This window comes from Bombina bombina, chromosome 4 (genome assembly GCF_027579735.1).
Source record: "Bombina bombina isolate aBomBom1 chromosome 4, aBomBom1.pri, whole genome shotgun sequence".
In the NCBI taxonomy this organism is placed as follows: Eukaryota; Metazoa; Chordata; class Amphibia; order Anura; family Bombinatoridae; genus Bombina; species Bombina bombina.
In genome coordinates, this window is record NC_069502.1 from 1,017,021,909 (window position 1) to 1,017,039,347 (window position 17,439).

Here is a 17,439-nt window from a genome sequence, read left to right on the forward strand (position 1 = left end):
ACCGGTAGCTTCCTCTCTGCATCCCACGTGTGCGACGTGGGCGCTGACGCTGTGACGTCATCGCTAGGCCGACTCCGCTGTTTCCTGTGCTTCCTCCCGGCCCGGTGGTATCGATGTCCGAGTCCTCGGTTAAAAAACTGGCAGAGGACTCAGAACCACTGTGGCCATCTCCTTGGGCGGCATTTTGTCTAGCGAATCTTCTCTGTCCCCGCATCTGACTACTGGGGTTCTTGTTTGATCCTGCACTCTGACGCCACCTGTAGACTACTCCATGACTGTAGTCCTGCTCATCCCTGATGAACTTCTGGCGTTTACGGCTCTCAAGTTGTTTCCTGTAGTCACTCACGGACTTCTCCACATCCATTACCAGTTTCTTGTACTCATCCAGGGGTAAGTTTTTTACGAGTTGCTCCTTTTGCACATTGATCTTGTCTTTATATGCATTTATTTCTTGTTGGGCAAACTCGACTGTCCAGGTGATAATATCGAAGGAACATTTGTTAAGTATACTTTCAAATTTATCTGTGTATTCCTTCCTGTCAGCAAACAAAGTTGGACAAGTGGACATTCTCAATCCCCTGGGGATACGTTGAACTTTGTGGTACTATGACAAGGTTATAGCATGCAATTCAAGCACCATTTTTTTCTTACTCTCTTTTTCCAAGAGTCTCCCTGTGGTTTCAGAGGGAGTGATGTTTAAAAAGTCTCTGTTACCTAGTATTGTGGCATTGATGTGTTGGGCTGTCTCCTCATCATACCCAAACACCATAGGTCCCAGCTGTGCATTATTCATTATATTAGATATGGTACCTTCAGCCATTTTTCTGGTGTGCACGTTAATCCCAAGGCCACAAAACAGCAAAATCCAATAAGTGGAAAACAGCACACCTGAATCTTTCTCTTATGGGGCACGGAGCAGCAGACTTGCCAGGTCCACAGCACAATCACAAACTTCAAAAAACTCCAGCCACCATATCAATTTAAAAGACCTTTATTTTCTTATCCTGGGTCCAAACATACAACGTTTCAAGCCAATGTGGCTCTTAGTCATGTACATCTTAATTATACAGGTTCATGCTTTTTATACCCTCACCTGTTAATTATTCATCAACTGTTCATTAACCCATTGTGTGGAAAAACATGTATTGCAACATGCAATAGTGACACCTGTTGGTTGTAAAATATAGTACACTCTTTTTTACTTTTGATGTCTCTTTGTTTTTCAATAGAATGAGTGAACAGTGTACATATCATTTAAAATATAAACATAAAACCTATATACAATATTAAAAGAGGAGCATAAAATCCAAACATCCACAATGTCTGCACAGTCTACAGAGTATATTTACATCAATCAAGATTTATTCCTTAGCAGAGTGTATTTTTATTGAGAAAATTTATTTCACTTTAATTGATTCATTTATCCTTTATTTTACCATTATAACACCCTGTTATTCACAAGCCATTTTTATGCGCCCAGGTATCCTAAAAAAACATTGGCACATTATTAGGGAATGCAATCCACAGGTGGAAGAATTTAAAAAAGAACCAATGATTGCGTACAAGAGAAATAAAAGAATTAGGGATTGGATCATACACACAGACATAGGCCCTGGAAAGAGAAGTATACAATCAACAATTGGTAGTAGCAATAATGGCTGCTATCCATGTTTAAATTGTAGCCATTGCAGCTCAATGATAAAAGGCAAATACTTCTACCATCCTACGAGTGGTAGGAAGTTTACAATAAACAAACATTTTACATGTAGAGCAACATATGCTATTTACATGATTAAATGTCCGTGTGGATTTATTTATATTGGCGAGACCTGCAGAGAGGTAAGGGAGAGGATAACGGAACACAAATCTAACATAAGGTGTAATAATAAAGAAGCACCAGTATCCTCTCACTTCCTCTCTGCAGGTCATAACATAAGTCAGCTTAGATTCTTAGTCATAGACCAGGTGATGAAACCAAGGAGGGGGGGCGATAGAGAGCATCTCCTAAAAGTTAGGGAGATGTTCTGGATTCACAAACTGGATTGCCTTATCCCCAAGGGCCTTAATAAAGACTTTGATTGGAGTCTATTTTACTAAAGAAAATCACACAGGGATAAGGTTAGGATTGTTTGTATATTTTCTGGTTGATCATGGGCACATAAAAATGGCTTGTGAATAACAGGGTGTTATAATGGTAAAATAAAGGATAAATGAATCAATTAAAGTGAAAGAAATTTTCTCAATAAAAATACACTCTGCTAAGGAATAAATCTTGATTGATGTAAATATACTCTGTAGACTGTGCAGACATTGTGGATGTTTGGATTTTATGCTCCTCTTTTAATATTGTATATAGGTTTTATGTTTATATTTTAAATGATATGTACACTGTTCACTCATTCTATTGAAAAACAAAGAGACATCAAAAGTAAAAAAGAGTGTACTATATTTTACAACCAACAGGTGTCACTATTGCATGTTGCAATACATGTTTTTCCACACAATGGGTTAATGAACAGTTGATGAATAATTAACAGGTGAGGGTATAAAAAGCATGAACCTGTATAATTAAGATGTACATGACTAAGAGCCACATTGGCTTGAAACGTTGTATGTTTGGACCCAGGATAAGAAAATAAAGGTCTTTTAAATTGATATGGTGGCTGGAGTTTTTTGAAGTTTGTGATTGTGCTGTGGACCTGGCAAGTCTGCTGCTCCGTGCCCCATAAGAGAAAGATTCAGGTGTGCTGTTTTCCACTTATTGGATTTTGCTGTTTTATGATCCCATAGGCGTTTGTGATGTGCGATCATGTGCCTTCGCAAAGCAGTTGTACCTAGGTGGGTGTTGGCATGACTCAGTTTCTTTTGGCACAGGTTGCAAATGGCATCGCTGTTGTCAGAGGCAGACACACAAAAAAAATGCCACACTGCTGAGCTCTGCGATGACGGCATTCTGGTGGTGGCAACAGCATGCGTTGATTGGCGTGCTGTCTGACTGTGCCACTAGCTCCTTGCGACAACCTCCCCCTCCTTCCAACTCGTCTCCTCCTCCTCTCTGTCTCCCCATCTGAACTTTCCCCCTCTTCTTCTCTTCTAGCGGGCACCCACGTGACATTCATGGACGCATCGTCATCATCAACCGCTTCACTTGTATCTGACAAGTCAACAAACGAAGCAGCAGTGGTACAACATCATCATCATCACACCGTACGTCCATGTGTGTAATGCTGCCTGACTGAGACATATCCCTGTTATCTACATCCTCTTGCAATAATGGTTACGCATCACTCATTTCTTCCAACTGATGTGTAAATAACTCCTCTGACAGATCAAGTGAAGCGGCTGTGGTGCTAGTGTTGGTGGTGGCGGCAGGCAGGCGAGTGGTAACTTGAGAGGTGCCTGAAGATAAGCTGGAGGAGGATGGTGCGTCAAGGTTCCGAGCGGAAGCTGTAGAAGATTGGGTGTCCTGTGTTAGCCAGTCAACTATGTCCTCAGAAATGTTCGAGTTCGGGGTACGTGGCCTCTGAAATGCACACTACTGTTACACCAGACATGAGTTGCACTGGTGTGACACTGTGCCCTGGCAGGCAGGCAGGCAGGCAGGCACTTAAACGCACACGTGTGAAGGAAACTGACTGCTATTATTTAACACAGTCAAAAAAGTGTTGTTTTTTTTAAATCTACACTACTGTTACACCACATTTGAGTTGCACTGGGGTGACACTGTGCCCTGGCAGGCAGGCACTTAAACACACACGTGTGAAGGAAACTGACTGCTATTATTCAACACAGTCAAAAAAGTGTTGTTTTTTTAAATCTACACTACTGTTACACCACATATGAGTTGCACTGGGGTGACATTGTGCCCTGGCAGGCAGGCACTTACACGCACACGTGTGAAGAAAACTGACTGCTATTATTTAACACAGTCAAAAAAGTTTTTTTTTTTTTTTAAATCTTCACTACTGTTACACCACATATGAGTTGCACTGGGGTGACACTGTGACCTGGCAGGCAGGCACTTAAATGCACATGTGTGAAGGAAACTGACTGCTATTATTTAACACAGTCAAAAAAGTGTTGTTTTTTTTTAAATCTACACTACTGTTACACCACATATGAGTGGTGGCACTGGGCAAGTGGGCACAGTATACGCTGTGAGCCTGACACACACGCTGGCAGGCAGGCAACTGCAATTAGATTACACAGGAAAAAAAAAAAAAAAAGCAGATGTTCTAGCCCTAAAAAGGCCTTTTTGGGGTGCTGTCCTTACAGCAGAGATCAGATGAGTCCTTCAGGACTGTAGTGGACACTGAATACACTAGCCTAGCTATAGATTTCCCTACTAAATCAGCAGCAGCTACACTGTCCCTCCTCTAACTAACAATGCAGCTTCCGAATGAATCTAAAATGGATGCTGTCCAGGAGGTAGGCGGGTCTGGGAGGGAGGGTCTGCTGCTGATTGGCTGGTATGTGCCTGCTGACTGTGAGGTACAGGGTCAAAGTATTACTCAATGATGACGAATAGGGGCGGATCGAACATCGCATATGTTCGCCCGCCGCGGCGAACGCGAACATGCTATGTTCGCCGGGAACTATTCGCCGGTGAACAATTCACGACATCACTAGCTACATTTCTTTCAATTGACTTGTGGATTTACCAGCCCTAATACTCACTAGACATATATTCATACTGCATTATTGCAGTCTAACCCTTTGTAGATCGACACCCCATAGATTATTTTGGGTCATCAGTTACAGTTAAATTTTTTCATTGCACATGTAAGGTTTAACATTGAAATATGATGTTATTATGCATGTTATTCCCATGATATACCACACGTATCTTCACAATACACAACCTTAGGCTCACGGATGAAGTAGACTACAGTCATTTCACTGGGTACCTTACATTCTGAGCAGTATTATTAGTTGACAATGTTTGAAAAAAAATAAAAATAAAAATACAGATCTAATATCAGAACTGGTCAAAAGATATTATACATTGTGAAACAAGGTGCAATTTTTTGGATTTGATAATTTTTTTACAAGCAGTTGCTTTGCATACTAACAATTTTGTAACGAGTTTCATTTTTCTAAACCATTTTTTAAAGCCACTACAATTTTTTAAGCAGCTGTGTCAAGTCGACAATCTTGATCTAATTTGATTTTTTTGTGCTAGACACCGGTGTCAGTCTATATATGATTTTTAGATACATTTTAACATTTATGTTTTTTGGAGACATTGTTAGAAATAAATCAAATTTCTTTAAAAGCAGTCCAAGTTGTGCATTTTCCATTGATAACATGGATACCGACCATTGTAATATATTCTTACACATTACATCCCAATAGTTGAGACCTTATAATATCCATCTCCATCTTCTCTGCAGGGGGCAGTCTGCAGAGGATTAGATACAAGGTAATTACAGAGGTAAAACATGTATAATTTTAACTGTGTTTGTTATGCAAAACTGGGGAATGGGTAATTAAGGGATTATCTATATTTTAAAACAACAAAAATTCTGGTGTTGACTGTCCCTTTAATATATAATATAACAGTGTTGGTTATGCAAAACTGGGGAATAGGTAATAAATGGATTATATATCTTTTTAAACAATGACAATATTCAAGTAGACTGTCCCCTTTAACTATTTGTTTTTTCTCTGTATTTTTTTTTTTTGAAGATCACATTACAGATGGAAAAAGTATGGCATTTACATTGTTGCCATTTCTGTCTTTGCATTTCAAAAACCTAAAATGTCATAAGGGTGTTTAGCCTTTACACATGTACTGTACATTTTCACCTTTGAGACCTTTCCAACTCCTGCACCTGATTATAGATCATATTCCTTTTTCGTAATAAACCTTGCTCTTACGTTATAAATACGAGGGAAATACTTTATTTTAATATATTTTACATGTGTTTTGTTATCCATATTTTAGCCCTTTACTCTCCAGAAGCACAACATTTTCCAGTTGTATTTTGTATTGTGCTTGAGCCCAAAACTTAAAGGGACATAGTTAAGTCCAAAAAAACTTTCATGATTTTAAAAGGGCATGTAATTTTAAACAACTTCCCAATTTACTTTTATCACCAATTTTGCTTTGTTCTCTTCATATTCTTAGTTGAAAGCTAAACCTAGGAGGTTCATATGCTAATTTCTTAGACCCTGAAGACTGCCTCTAATCTGAATGCATTTTGACCACTAGAGGGCATTAGTTCATGTGTTTCATATAGATAACATTGAGCTCAGGCACGTGAAGTGACCTAGGAGTGAGCACTGATTGGCTAAAATGCAAGTTTTGCAAAAGAACTGAAATAAGGGGGCAGTTTGCAGAGGCATAAATACAAGGTAATTAAAGAGGTAAAATGTGTATTATTATAACTGTGTTGGTTATGCAAAACTGGGGAATGCGTAATAAAGGGATTATCTTTCTTTTTAAACAACAAAAATTGTGGTGTTGACTGTCCCTTTAACTACCACTTGTAATATGAGCAATAATAACATATCCTGCACTATGCATTCACAGTTTAGGGTGCGCTAAAAAAAATTGGCACATTAATATTCTCAGGTAAACCTTTTTTTACCATTCACTTGTAGTACAAAATTGTGGGCTGTTCTTTGCACAAGGTTATGGTAAGGATAACGCACCCGGTGCTATCTGTTGTGCTCCACTTGTAATCTTGCCCTAAGAGGATAAAATAAACTATCCCTATCTGAGTCCTTTACATTGGTCAAGATTCATAGGAGCTTGCAAGGTTATCAGGGGTCCTAGTTGTCAAGGCGAGATCATATTAAAAAATCAATTGAACAGCACTTCACTTATATTTTCTGCAGTGGTGTTCCTGCTATTAACCTCTATATAGATATATGGGGTGTGCAATATATTATGTTTCGCTCATCAAATGCGAACCACTAGAGACACTGAAAAACAATAATTACTGTAACACAGGAAATACACTTGCAAAAAAGGTTTATGTAAATATTTATAAATGTTAAATATTTGCATTTCTGCTTTGTTGTGGTAAAGTTGTCTTCCTGGATAAAATAAAAGGCATCTTGAGGGGCTGACAGGGGACATTCTGGGGTGTTCTAGATCTGTGGTTGGAATCTTTCACCTACACTAAGGGCGAACAGACAGGATTCATATGTTGTGAACCTTTCTGCATTTGATTGCAGATTGTGGGGTAAATTTATTCCCCATATTCAATATTGCACAGGTGATTGCTTGTGCAATGCCGCCCGCCCATACAATCACACAACCAATTGGGCTTGTTAATCACCCCGGTTAAATGAATCTGGGGTGATTTTCATCCACCAACTCCAAATTGGCAAGAGGGTTTATGAAGCAGCGGTTTAAATATCAGTTGCAAGCTCAAATAAGTGAGCCTGCAACCGATCAAGGCATTCGCCTCATGATAAATCTTGCCCTTAGGCCCAGCATGCAGAATCCATAAAGACACTTTTACCTCTGTGAAGCATCTCATCTTGTAGTCTTGTTATTTCAAAGTAACAAGAGGATGTGATGAGCGCCGGGCGGGTACAAATTTTTATGAAATAATACATTTTTATATTGCGATGTTATGTTGTTGTTTTTTTCCGCCAAGAGAAATGAAGTCCTCAAATGGGTTTTATTATTATTATTATCATCGGTTATTTGTAGAGCACCAACAGATTCTACAGAGCTATAAATGTAGGTCTATTATGCAAGGTAGCATTTATGGGAGACAAATATATTGTCCCTTAAATAGCTGTTATATCTATGGACTATACACATATAAAAGCTGATATCTCTGATCATTTTTTCCCACCTTGACCCTACTACTAATATTTATTGTATTATCAGTTTAGGAATTGTACATAGAACAAGTTTTTATTGCCTTATTTTTATATGAATTCAAAGCTGTATATTTCATGATACTATTATGTGTTATCCTAGACAGATAAATTCCTCCCTTTACTGTAAAACATGCCGTTGTCCATGGCGCCTTCTAAGTTGAAGGGTTGCTGCCACAGTAAATAGCAAGACTTCCATCTTCAAGCGCAATTATAAAATAGGAGTTTTTATTTCTTTATTCTGTCTTTTATTTTAAGTTGATTTGATTGCAGGCATGGTTAGAATACACATTCATCAGCACTTGTTAGACTGATATTATGCAAACTTCTACACTAATGTTTTGCATTTAGTTTGTGACAAAGAAAGAGGCGAATACACATTTGCTATCCCGGCAAATACTTAGACTACACAGTATGATAACTTCATGGCTTAAAACGTGCAGAAAATATGTGGTCAGTCACAAGCGAATACAAATATATATATACTCTACTCAAACAAATGCACATTTATTCACACCAGGTGATTAATATTACTACAGTGATCACCTGATTTATATAGGGGCTTTATTTTAAAGAAGGGCTTCTGGGCTTCATAACAAGTGGTCTTTCAGAACTCTAGGCTCTTTATAATGACCAGTTATAAGTGTATTTAATTTTTTAGCTGTTTTAGCTTTCACTTTATAGCCCTAAGGGACAGGCAACGGTGGGTGTTGAAGGTTTCTATGGCTTACGGGGGTTGAGTTTAAGGCATTTGAATACTTACCCGCATACAGATTGCTTAACCCCTTGGGCCAAAACAACATAAATCTACATCATATTTTACATAACTCATCGTATCATATCGCATAACGCATATCTACATTACAGCTTCAGGAAGCCCAAGCAATCTCGGTTTTCAAGTGACAACTGAGGCTTGTTGCTTGTGGGCTTCTGGCATCTGCCTTCATATGGTAGCCATACCATATGAGGGCAGATTTCACAATCATTGCATACAGTGAGACTGTGTGTATCACTGTCTGTAACGATCATACGCTGATACCATTGGGAGGTGTGGTAGGGAAGGCGGGAAGTGGGTGGTATAAGAAGGGAGGAAAGGGATCCTATACTACAGAAAATACTTTTGGGAGGGAGGGATGGGGCGGGACCCTACACTGTGGCACATTGATATAGAAGGGAGGGATCAGGCCTACTCTAAAAAAAATAAATATAGGGGGAGGGGGGGAAGGAGACTATGAAACTTGTTTTTTGAAGGGAGAGGAAGGGATGGGGGCCTACACAATTGTTATATATATATATATATATATATATATATATATATATATATATATATATATATATAGGGAAGGGAGATCCTACAGTACAGAAAGCAAGTGATCACATACAGTGTGGAGGTACGGAGTGTGAGAGGGATCAAAAAGGAATACTGCTCCGTACAATATACTGATCATACCATATATTCTATCTGATAAAAAGCAATTTTCCCCTCTATAGATTTACAGGATTATAGATGTATTACTTTGCCACCTATAGATATACTGTCTTTTATATTTATTTTTTGCTGACCAGTGGGAAGCCCGCTGATGCCAATGCTTCCTGGTATTGGATAGTAATTGGGTGCTCTACTAAGAGAAGCAAAAAAAAATTAATAAAAAAAATATATATATATATATATATATTTATATATATATATATATATATATATATATATATATATATATATATATATATATATTAGTGAGAGAGAGCACAGAAGTACTCTGTACTATCTCATACTACCAGACTTTGTTTTTTTTGTAGCAATATATATACTATATATTTAGCAAGTGAAAATATTTTATAATGTTGAGAAGACATACAAAATTGTTAATGATACAGACTCCAGCAAAAAAAAAACGCAAAAAAACAATTTTAAAATATTTTTTGGCAGATGCTATGGCCTCGCTTCCATTGAGTCGTAATTCAGTTTGCGTGCACTCGCAAACCGTTAAATATGCTGTCGAAAGCAATAGCGTTTAACGACTGTTTCCAATGGCGCGTTATACCTCTATATCGGCTTCCGGACTTCGGCTGCCGAAAAGATTTTCGCGTCCCATAGAAAGTAATAGAAGCCGTTAATCGATAAATTATACCAGGTTTCCATTGAAAGCGCTAACCGTTAATACACTGTCGGAGGCTGTCGATACATTGAGACATATTACCCCCAGCTCAACTAGGTGTAAAGGAGGAAAAAAGAGCTTTTTGAGGCCTGTTTCTCATTGAAATTGCAAATCAAAAAAAATTTATGAGTGTTTCAATGTACAAATAACATTATATATGCTACATTTATTGGTCCTATGTATAGGAATATTTGCACCCATGTTGTCATAGAAATTTCAATATGTATGTGCATATAAAAATATATGCAAGCACCACAATTATGGAACGACCTCCCGCACACTTTTAAACCTTCCCCATGCCTAATATCCTTTAAGAGATCCCTCTCTACATATCTCAAAACAGAATGCACCTGTCATTGTTGATTATATATTTCCTACCTGTTCTATGTTAAATTTTTGGGCATATGTATTATTATTATTTTTTTTTTTATTGTACCCATTGTATCAATGCAATGTTTTGTGTACCCAGGACATACTTGAAAACTATAGAAATCTCAATGTATCTTTCCTGGTAAAATATTATAAATATAAATAAAATATCTACCTATTCAAAATGAAACCTTTGCCCAGGGATGCTATATATAATCTCAATACATATAGAAAAATAATTCAAAGGAAATAAGTTGTTTATAATGAAGATGAGTTTTATTATTACAGATTTACCCTCATTCAAATGTAATTTTCAATGTGAAAATCATATTTATTCAATACAAAACGATGACACATTAAAGTTATGTGTCATAGTACTAATATTTATAAAATATATGTAATGTCATGTCTGCTAAAGCAGATAATACATTTGCAATATTTAGACTATTAACCAAAATACATAAGTGCTTAATATTCCATACTTCAAGAGATATGAAGTATTGTCTTTAACATGGAATTATTGAAACAATTTAAAAGTGCATTGTGCATTGGTCCCAGGGAGAGTCTGTGTCTGTTCATATGATGTCAATTAAAATGTATTAATCACCTCTATATCATGGCAATCACATATATGTTGTGTATACATCATTGCTTAAATATCATAAAGATACATTTATCTAATTATTCTAAATATTGAATAATAATCTTGACAAAAAGGAGTGCATTAGTCATGATAGGTATTAGTCATGATAGGTATATATTTCAGATATTACATTCCACATAGGACTAGAATGAATGCAAGGTGTTTGGCCATATCAACAGGAAGGAATATTTACTTTTCAACTCTTCTATAACTGTATAAGCCTTATTAACTTCATCTGAAGGAGCAAACAACATATGCTTGTGGAATATAAATCATAACATTTACACATGTCACGTTGACCAATGTTAGATAGCATATACTGTATAAATTTCAGACACGTATCCCCAAGTATTCTTAAACGGCATAATATCCTCAATAAAAGGACACATACATTTATCAACAATGTACACCTGCATATTAATTGACATCATGTGAAATAAAAATGAATAAAGCTGTTAATGTTTTGAAAATAAACAGCTATTAAAACAATTTTGAAATATATTTTCTAATTTGGATTAGAAAAATATATGCATATTTATGAGATGGAAATCACACTTAAGAAAGTGCTTCATAAAAAAAAATTAGATATTATATATCTGGAAATAATTTAAAAAGAAAAATACTTATTAATGCTTGCGGCGGGATTTGGCCTTTGGAGGAGAGGTACTTGGGATGGAAGTGTGGCGTCTTGGGCGACGCACACCAGCTGACTGGGAGGCTAAAACATGCGATTCAGGGTCCTGCAGGGAGATAACGGAGGATGCGAGTGAGGAGGGAGTTTGCGGCCTATCTGCAACCTTCTCCACTGCCTCTGCCAGGCGGGCGAGTGCGGCATTATGTATGTCCATCTGGCTCTGTAGCCTCCTGAAATCCTGCTGGGAATGAGTGAATGAGCCTCAGTAGAGCATCCTGCTGGGACTGTGCGGGGATATTGGATTCCATGGGGGGCACTTGTGGCTGTATAGGTGTCTCCGGCACATATTCCTGGCTCTGTGTGAGGTTGTCGTCACTCAGTCTTGGGGACTGTGTGGGTGGCTCAATATCCAATTGAGGACAGACATTGGTGGGGGGGGGGGTGGTGATTGTTGTTGTGGTGGTAGTGGTGGCGGCATTTGTTGTGCCATGGGAGGGTGCTGAATCTGTTGTTGAGGTGGCATATAGTACATATGCTGCGGTGAGGATGCATCTGCTGATGCTGTGGTGATGAAGGATGCATCTGCTGATGCTGTGGTGATGAAGGAGGCATCTGCCGATGCTGTGGTGGTGGAGGATGCATCTGATAATGCTGTGGTGGAGGATGCATCTGATAATGCTGTGGTGGAGGATGCATCTGATAATGCTGTGGTGGAGGATGCATCTGATAATGCTGTGGTGGTGGAGGCTGCATCTGATGATATGTCCTCCCAGATGAATATGGGGATGGGCCAGGAACATTTTCAACCTCATAGGCCAGTGGCTGTTGCTCATCTCCTTCAAGTATGCTGAGGTAGGCGTATCCAGCTTCAATAACATCCCCCTCCTCCTCCTCACTGAATTCCGGAACATCACTGGCCTCCGGTCTTGTTGAGGACTCATACTCATGTTCCAATTCTGAAAAATAAATTGTAATTATAAATTAATCTGATGAAACATCTAACATTTGAAAATCAATTTTATAGATATAGATATAGTTTTATATATATATATATATATATATATATATATATATATATATATATATATATATATATATATATATTATTTCTGTATGAACTTAAACATATTTAACCAGAGGTGTATATTTAAAGATTGTGCCTCTAAGCGACTCTTTGTATTACACATAGTCCATATATATGATATAGATAGAAAGAATTTAAATCTATACCCTTGCTTGTTTGAGCAGATAGCCACTCCAGAAATCAGGATGAATATATCCACTACAACTATGTTAAGATGCCATTAAAGGGGCAATGAAGTACAAATTAAACTTTCATGATTCAGACAGAGCATGCAAATTTAGTCAACATTTTATATTTTACTCCTATTATCATATTTTCTTCCTTCTCTTGGTATCTTTATTTGAGAAGCAAGAATGTAAAGCTTAAGAGCCAGACAATTTTTGTTTCAGAACCTGGGTTGCTGTTGCTTATTGGGTGGCTAAATGTAGCCACCAATCACGAGCGCTAGCCAGGGTTCTGAACCAAAAATGCAAAGTCTCCATAGCTTACATTCCTACTTTTTCAAATAAAGATACCAAGAGAACAAAGAAATATTTATAATAGTAGTACATTAGAGAGTTGCTTAAAATTGCTGCTCTATCTGAATCATGAAATAAAACAATTGGGTTTACTATCACTTTAAGTTACTGTGCAAATTAGACTTTGAACCATGTAAAACATTACTTGTACTAATCCTACCTAGGTATGTTTTCCACTGATGCTTGAACACAATTGATTACTAAACATATATAATATATGAACATTCTATATTCTGTATTACACATGTGTATGATTACATTTATATTTTAAAAACAAAGCCGATATATATTTCTGATGTTAACATATATTTGTTAGAAATAAAACATTTATTACATATGATATTTAATATTCACCTTCATGAACCTCTTCAGCTGGCACTGATGTGTCCATTGTCCCCTTACATCCTAGGACAGATTCATCTGAGATGACATTGGCCATCATCTCCTCCCATGACCTTAGGTGTATTCTCTTGCTAGGACCACCACCTGTCCCACGTGCATATTTGGCCTGCTGTGCCAGCTTAGCTTTGGTTTCCCTCCTGCAGTCATGATAGCGGTGTTTAATGCTGGCAGTAGAACGATTACGTCCTAAGCAGCTGACTGCCACTCGAATCTCCTCCCACAGCTTATTCCGGACAGCCGGCCTCAGGTTAGGGTTCTCCAGCTGAGCTGCCCTCTCCAAGTATGCCTCAACAAGAGCCTCCTTCTCCTCCTCAGAGTACCTCTCCTCTCTAAGCCTGCCCTTCACACCTGAAGGGCCAGCAGACACAGACTCTCCCTCCTGTGACTGGGGACCAGCCCTCTCTACCTCCTCTGTCCCTGCAGGCTGTGACAGGCTACCACCAGCCCCACCCCCAGTTGCCACAGTCTGCCCCACTTTCCCTTTTCTTTTTGTGCCTAGCTGAGGCTGACTCCTCCTCACTCCTCCCACCTCCACTCCTCTTCCACCCTCTCTCCTTCCCTCCTCTGCCAGGGTTTGAGGAAGGACAAATCCTCCACCCAAACCTCGGCCCCTATTCCTGCCCATACTACTCCCTACTTCCCCCCTCCCCCTCCCTCTATCCACCCTCACCACTGCCCTCCCCCTAGCCACCCCCTTCCCAACTCCACTAGGCCTATCCATCCCTTTCTCCTTCCTCCCTAACTCTAACCTAACACTAAAGTCCCTAGCTTACCTAACTACACTAATTCACCTAACTAAACCCTAAATTAAATAGCCCCAAAACTAACTACCTAACCTATCTAGACCCTAACTATCTCTATTCTATATCCCTCAAAAAAAATAAATTGTGGGGGTGAAAATAAACAAAGGGATGTAAATGAAAAAGGAAAAACTAAGGAGGATTAGAACAAAATTATAGAAAAATAATAAGGGATGCAAATGAAGAAAGGGGTGAGCTATATAGTCAAATGAACCAAAAAATATGGGATCTAAAAAAAAAAAAATAGGATGGGAAAAATGTATATATAAAAAAAAAGTTATATAGTGAGGAAGGGAAGGGTAGTCAAAGGGGGGATGGGAAGTGGAATAAGGGGATTAATGAAAGGAGTAATAAAGGAAGATGGGGGTTAATGGAAAAAAAAAATGTGAATGTGTTTGTATCAAATAAAAGTGTGTATGTGTGTGTGTGTGTATTTGTGTGTATAAACTAATGTGTGTTAATTAACTAATGTATGGATGTGTGTGTGTGTTCCTAATATTATATGAGGCCTACAATAAGAATATATGAAAATCAAATATCAAACTCTCCACTAACTCTCAAACAACTCTCAAAAACCCAAAACTCCTACCAACGCAACTAGCTCCCGTGTCTTTCTCTCTAGAGGCGATCACAGGTAAAGAGCGCAGGCGCAAACCGTTATTCTTATAGACAGAGGTCGGGTTACCATGGCAATGCACTTGTTATGGCGCGCTTTTCGACAAATCCGACATCGGTTGGCAACGCAAACTTACGTACGGCCGAAAAGAGCGACTGCGCGCAACACGCTAATCTTTTCAATGGAAACCTGGTACTAAAATGGAGCCGTAAATTACTTTTAGCTGTCGTCCGCTTCGGTAGCTTACGGCTCCATTTTTAACGACTCAATGGAAGCGAGGCCAAAGTTGGAAACAATGGCTACCCAAACTAATCTTTATGCAGAGCAGTGTTTGGCCCAGAAATCTCCTAGAGTTTTACAAAACTATAAATGGATCCCAACAAACTTATCAAAATGTAAAACAAAATATTGTATTGGTCTACCCACCCGTATTTTTAACACCTCTGTTCCCAGCAGTAATGCCTAGAGCAAGATATGAAATTTTACACATTTTCCTCCATTTTATGGATAACACACAGGCACTAACTTTGAGTGACCCAAATTATGACAGATTTTATCAAATAGAACCACTTATTTTAACAAGTTGTTTGCTGAAATGTATACTCCATCTAAAAATATTTGTATTGACAACTACCTAATGCTTTTCAAAGGTAGATTACAATTTAAACAATATATCCCCTCCAAAAGAGCATCTTATGGTTTATAAACTGTGTGAGAGTTCCACAGGCTACATACAACATTTTTGAGTGTATGTAGGGAAATACTGCCAACTGGATACACCTGGCTGCCAACCTTTCCTTACTACAAGTGAGAAAATTGTCTGGGACCTCATCCATCCCTTTGTTAGAACATTTGTACCATCTTTATGTTGTATCCCCCTGTTCAAAATTTTATATTTCTTTGACACCATAGCCTGTGGAGCAATTACATTTTTTTTAAAGGTTTCCCACAGCAATTTGTTTCCAAGAATAAAAAGGCAGGAGAAACAGCAGCATTACGGAGTGAAGAACTGCTAGCAGTTACATTTAGTGACAGAAAAGCTTTGTATATGTTAACAGCTATACACAATGAGGGAGCCAATGTAGTTACCCTATAGAGGTGAAATAAGAGAACTGCAAAAACCAGTTACAACAAATACATGGATGTAGTAGATTTCTCTGACCAGATAATAAAGCTTTATCTTGCCGTAAGAAAAAAACAAAGGGCTAGATTACAAGTGGTGCGTATATTGCATTTTCGTGATAGCGAAAACTCTGCTAGAGTTAAGCTTTTTGTGCTAGCAGGGTTGGGCTTGTATTACAAGTTAAAAAAATAAGTATTTTGGGCAAACAGTAACCAGACTAGCATTCCCGCATAGAAGTCAATTGAAAAAGGGGGAAAAAACTAACCTTGCGCAAACACGTTCGCATTTTCTCAGTTGCGCTAACCCAACATAAATATATATATATTTCATATTCCATTGTTCTTAACATAATGGAATATGTTCTATTTATTCTTAATTAAACATTTCTACATATATTTGATGTTTTTTTAAATAAATATATATGTATACCTATATAAATAGATAATTATATATAGGTATAGATATATACAGATATATATATATATATATATATATATATATATATAGGAATATCTATTTAAAAATACTTTGACATTCCAATGTTCTGCACTTAGCAGAATATGTTCTAATATTTAGAGTAAATACACAGATAACATATATATATATATTTACATACAAATACATCTTTAGCAATCTATCTGTTTGCATCTCTATGTTAAAGTACTTCTGCTGCTTTTTTAACACCTGAGATCTCATATCTTTGAGCCCTTATAACTTTTTTGTGCAAAACTTTAATTTAATAATATTTATTAGATGGTGTTATTATGAGTGTAACAGTACTTTGTAATGTATTTTTGAAGTGTTTTGTGCAACTTTTTAGTTTAGGAAAACAGTTAATCACAGCTCTGAGATCGCAGTAAGAATCATGGCGTAAATCACAATTGCGTTCAACTTGTATTATATAGGCGCAATTGGGCTTACTTGTAATCTAGCCCAAAATAAACATTTGATGTCTATATGATTCAGATGGCTCTTTTTAATTCTTACATCTTGTACAAATCCTGTGCATCTGACAAAAAGCTCTCTTTCCTAAATTACTAAACAGAGGTGATTGTCACCCTTTTATTTGAAAATACAGAAATTGCCCGAGGACATAACAAAACTAACTGCCAAAAATTTTTCCAGTTCTATCCCCCTTATAGCAAAGAAGGCCTGATCCCAAAAAACGCTGCAACGTTTGCTCAAAAAGGGTTGTGAGAAAAGATTCACGTTTTCACTGTATGACATGTCCATCAAAACCTGGTTTATGTAT